A 5277-nucleotide genomic window follows, 5' to 3' on the forward strand; every position below is an offset into this window, starting at 1 on the left:
ACAATGGTGGGTCTAGCTTCTCCTATGCCTAAGGTGTTGAAAACAGACAAGGGCATGAGGTTAATACTAGTACCTAAATCACACAAAGCTTTTCCAATCTTCTTTCCACCTATAGAACAGGGAATAGTGAAACTTATCGAGTCTTTAAGCTTAGGAGGTATCTTGTTGGTTAGAAGCGCAATACATCCTTCAGTAAGAGCTACAATTTCATATTCGGTCAGCTTTTTTTCCTTACTTAAGATGTCTTTGAGGAACTTGGCATAAACTAGGCATTTGCTCAATTGCTTCAATAAGAGTTATATTGATGTGCAATACTTTAGACACTTCCAATAATTTCTTAAATTGCAATTCTTCCTTTTGATTCCTTAACCTTTGGGGAAAAGGAACATAAAGAGGAACTGGTTTTATGATAAGTTTATTTGACTGTGTTGAGCAAGATGGGTCCAAAATGCCTAGAGTCTTGGTCTTACTTTCTTCAGGTTCAAATAGGGTTACAACCTTGGTCGTTGGACCTATTATAGCCTCATCCTCAATTGGATTTTTCCTAGAAACTTCTTTTGTAATAATAGATGATAGTCTGACCTAGGAGGAACAAAAGTAGGGACCAAAGATGATTGGTTCTCTAATGGTTTTGGTGGATTTTCAGTAATAGGGGCCATAGGTGTAGTCTCAGGTTTTGACACAATTTGTTTACTTTCTTTTGGTATGGTCTCTGTTAATTTCTTCCCACTCCTAAGAGTTACTACCTTCATATGCTCCTTTCCTAGATCTCTAGGGACTTCTGTGTTACTAGGCAAAGTACTAAGGGCTCTATTGGTCTGATTAAGTACAAGTTGACTAACTTGAGTTTCCACGTTTATGATAGCAGCACTTTCCTAATTAAAAAAAGACTGATTTTGGGTCATCATTTGCTGTTGAGCTTGAGACTGAGCCACCAATCCTTTTATCATAGCTTTCAAAGAAGATGATGATTCAGAATGTGGAGGTGGTTTGTTTTGAAAAGATGGTTGAGCAGCTTGAAAATTATAGTGATGATGATTTTGAGAGCTAGAACTGATCGCATGTTGTTGAGGATGAAAATTAGAGTTTCCTTGTTGCTTATGAACGGGTGGATTCAAACTTGGACAGTTCCATGAAAAATTTAGGTGTTGTCTCTAGCTGCCATTGTATGTGTTGGAATAGGGATTTGATCTATTATGAACATAATTGACAGCTTCAGATTATGTGGGTAAAGTTCATAAGAATTTTCCCTTGACAAAAAACACATTGCACTGAGAGGACTGCTGGAATAGGTGTAGTAACAGTTGGCTACACTCATTGGCCAGAAGTTAGGTTTTTAAGCATGTTGGTCATGGAAGAGAATTGTGCTGTTAATGCAGTGTATGCATCTACATCATGAATTCCGGTTGTCTTCTTTTGCGGTTGAGCATGTGGATCAGCCTAGTGTCCATTGTTTGCAGAGATCTTTTCAAGGATTTCATACCCTTCATTGTAGGTACTAGCTGTAAAGGCTCCTCCTGCAGTGCATCGAGCATCTGTTTAGCCATGAGACTTAACCCATTGTAGAATGTCTCGAGTTGAATGCAGTAAGGAATGCCATGATGTGGGCATTTTCTTCACGGCTCTTTAAACCTCTCTCATGCATCAGGAACAACTTCATCATCCATTTGTTTAAAAAGACAAATTTCAATTTTGGACTTACCGTTCCTGGTGGGTGGAAAATATTTTTGCAAAAAAATTTCAGCCATATTGCCCCCATGATGTTACAGAACCTGGTGGTAATAAAATAATGAAACAAAGTAAGTCTTAGAGCATCGTTAGACACTCCCAGGACCAAGAAGCATCAGTAATTTCCATGAAATATTTTAGATGTGAATGAGGATCTTCTGATGGTAATCCTACAAATTATCCATTTGTTTGCAACATATGGAACATGACCGGTTTAATCTCAAAATGGAGGGCAGTCATATGAGGTCTAACTATCCCTGAATTCAATTGTTCAAAATCAGGAATAACGTAGTCTATGATTTTTCCATTTCTAGAGTTTGCAAGATTAATTATATTTGGATTTTGAGCTTTGGATGATCATTATTTTCAGCTTCCATGTCATTATGTGCATCTTCAGGATTTGGTGGCCCTTGTTAAAAAGAATGTCCTGGTGGGTTTGGAAAAAGTGATGCATTTGGTAGAAAAGGCTGAAATTGTGATATTTGACTAAAGGTTGGTGGATTTTGAATTAGTACTTCTTCGTCAACAGGGGGGGAGTAACGCCATATTAGGAGGGAGTAGAGCAGAATTTGCTATTTATGCCCTTCTTCTTTGGCGGAATGTTCTCCCAATATCCGGATCGAATTCGAGAAACTCCCTGTGGTGTATCCATGGCATACACCTCTTAAAAGCGGATCAAACGGTGCTAGAAAAATCAAATCTTTAAAGTTACTTTAAAAAAAATTATAGCTTGCCAATCCCCGGCAGCGGCGCCAAAAACTTGATCGGGTCCGTTTTCACATACCCACAGACTTATAACCAGGACCACTAGCAAGTATACAATTAGTCTCAATATGATTTTTCAAGTAGTCCACATGGATCGTAGTAAAAATTTAGATGAATGTAATATTAAGGAAATGATTTCAGAGGGAGAATTTGAAGACTTTGGTTTAATAAGAGTTAACACAACTAAAAATTAACAGAAAATAACAGATAATAAAGGCAAGCCAGGGTGTAAGACTTAAGGTGAGACGTAAATACTATTTCCAGTAAACCAATGTTGTCAAAATGCTATAGCATGAGATCATGCTGACAAATTTGCTACAAAATACAATTAGTAGCAACTATTTTCACCATTTATTTTGAAGGTATTACTCTCGAACTTCACCAATGCACTGATATTATAGCTTTCAACCCATATCTCTATAAGGTATCTGGACCAGTGAAAGTGACAAATGGTGTCCTCAAAATATATGGATAAACAAATCTCTTTGTTAAAAATCATCCTCTCGAGTGGATTCCCATATCATTCAAGTTGACGTGTTCTGATTGGCTCATCTCTGAGTCCATTCCACTTTAACACTTCAAAGTGATCAAGCTGTCGAGAATTAACAATTTAGAAAATACGGATAACAAATCTCTTTGTTAGCAATTTTCTCAAATCTACTTCCATATCATCCAAATTGACATGCAATCAATGGCTCAGCTTAGAGTCCATGACAGTTTAACACTTTTCAGTGATCAACTCGTCAAGAAGTGCCATTGATTTTATAAAACTTGAAATGAAATAATGAAATATTGTTATTACATAAAAAGGTCTACCTTATTTTGATTTACAAACTCACCCTTTCCGTCATACACCCGAGCTAAAAAATTTAGCTACTCATGACAGAAAATAAATTGCAAGAAAATATAAATTGCGGTAAATAAAGACAAAAATAAATAATGAAAAGTAAATGACGGAAAATAAAATGCGGAAAGCATAATAAATAAATGACGTAAATTAAAGAGCAAGAAAGCGTAATAAAATAAATGACGGAAAGTAGATAGCGGAAAATAAAAGGCAATTAAAGGAAAGCTTGAGATTAACCAAAAGATTATTTGTATTTCTAGAGAGAGAAAGTATTCTACAAGCAGTAAGACAACTACTTGAGAATTAGATGGGATGATCTAAATATTAACCACAAAATCTCTATTTATACTAAGGTAGAGATGAGGGCAAAATAGTCTTTTCACATTTAAACTGGACTTAAAGTAACTAAAAGTACAATAAAGTAAATATTTAAAGTCTAATGTAAACAAATTAGCCAACAACTTTCCAACTAATTAAAAAATAAATAACTGTTCAAACATAAAATGTCATTCAAAAGTCAGCTATGGTCATGTCAGTCAGCATCATGTCCTCTCTCTTCTATTTCTTCACAGTCAGGTCTAGCTGCAGCATCCCTGCAGCATCAAGCAGCTTCAAACTGTTAAATCCATATTAGTCCATTATATAACAAAAACAGGTAAATCATTCATCTTAGCTTCATAACAAAGAAGTGGAAAATAAAAGAATAAAATGACTCAATGTTGAGATATAAATAGAAAATGTCTTATCTAAAAGAGAAGAAAATAGTGTTCAAGCATTATTACGTATCAATGAGCAATTGTCAACATTTGACCAATATGTGATAATATCCTTCTCAATCTGATGACCAACCGAGGTCCTTCAATGCTACTAGATATTTTCCATATGTAAGGAGATTTTTTTGAGCTGACTTAGCAGTCGAGACTAGCAGAAGGACTTAAGCCCGTCTACTTTAGGATTCGAACTTGAGCAAGTCGCTCCAACCCTTTGTCAACTCAGGTACACGTCTAGAGACTTTTCATCACAATAAAATTTAACACCTTTCTCACCCGAATGTAGGTGTTTATCTACCAGAATCAGTATTCTTACATGGGTAACTCTACGTGGCGTTGTTCAAAGGGATATCACTGGGCAATACGAAGGCGTTAGCGAAACTTATGAAAACAATTCAATCGTGCCGGAGTCTACACCTCAAACGTCGTCTATCAAGAAGTTTTACATGATGAATAAGGTATAATCAACAATTATATTATTACACATTTGGTACCATTTGTTTCTATTAAAATCATTGCGTCGTTTTTTGCATGAAATATTTACGAATGAGTACATCATGAAAACTAAACAACAATTTGGATATACGAATGAGCATTATTTACAAATGATTGTATTTTTTTTGTTTAGTCAAGAATTTCAAGTTTTGTAATGAATTATGAGTATATGGGTTTAGAAACCCAATACGTGTGCAATTATTTTTCATTTGATCTTGCTAATACACCATATTAATCTTCATCTTTATATGTTAGTTGGCTTGCAAAATAACCACACAAACTCATGATTCAAGGCTAAAATAATGTTTCAGAATTGTGATTCACCCGCGCTGTATCGAACGGGTACACCACTAGTACATATTTACATATAGAGGAAGGATCATGCAAAAAGTTAAACATTTTGTGAGAAGTTGAGAAGTTTCAATATTATATAAGTGACATTACTGTTGGTCTTTATATGTTATCAAGGTAAGATATGTTTTATTATATATGATTAAGCTTGTGATTATGCTTGTAAAGCATATATGATACTAAAACTTTTCGCATTCTCACAATATGTTTAGCTTCTAGTTTGAACCTATCCCTATACATATATATGTATAAATGTATATAGATTGTGCCCCGATAAAAATAAAAGTTATGGTGAGAAGTTAAGAATAAAAACCTTCATAT

At 35.0% G+C, this 5277-nt stretch overlaps 1 non-coding gene across 1 annotated transcript; it reads left to right on the forward strand.

The window, feature by feature from the left end:
* Positions 1-1593: 1593 nt before the first annotated feature.
* On the forward strand, positions 1594-1700 carry LOC112518760. The gene has a single exon (XR_003069834.1). It is a non-coding gene; the product is annotated as a small nucleolar RNA R71 (small nucleolar RNA).
* The last annotated feature ends 3577 nt before the right edge of the window (positions 1701-5277 follow it).

This window comes from Cynara cardunculus (assembly GCF_001531365.2).
Source record: "Cynara cardunculus var. scolymus isolate 2C chromosome LG 9, CcrdV1, whole genome shotgun sequence".
In the NCBI taxonomy this organism is placed as follows: Eukaryota; Viridiplantae; Streptophyta; class Magnoliopsida; order Asterales; family Asteraceae; genus Cynara; species Cynara cardunculus.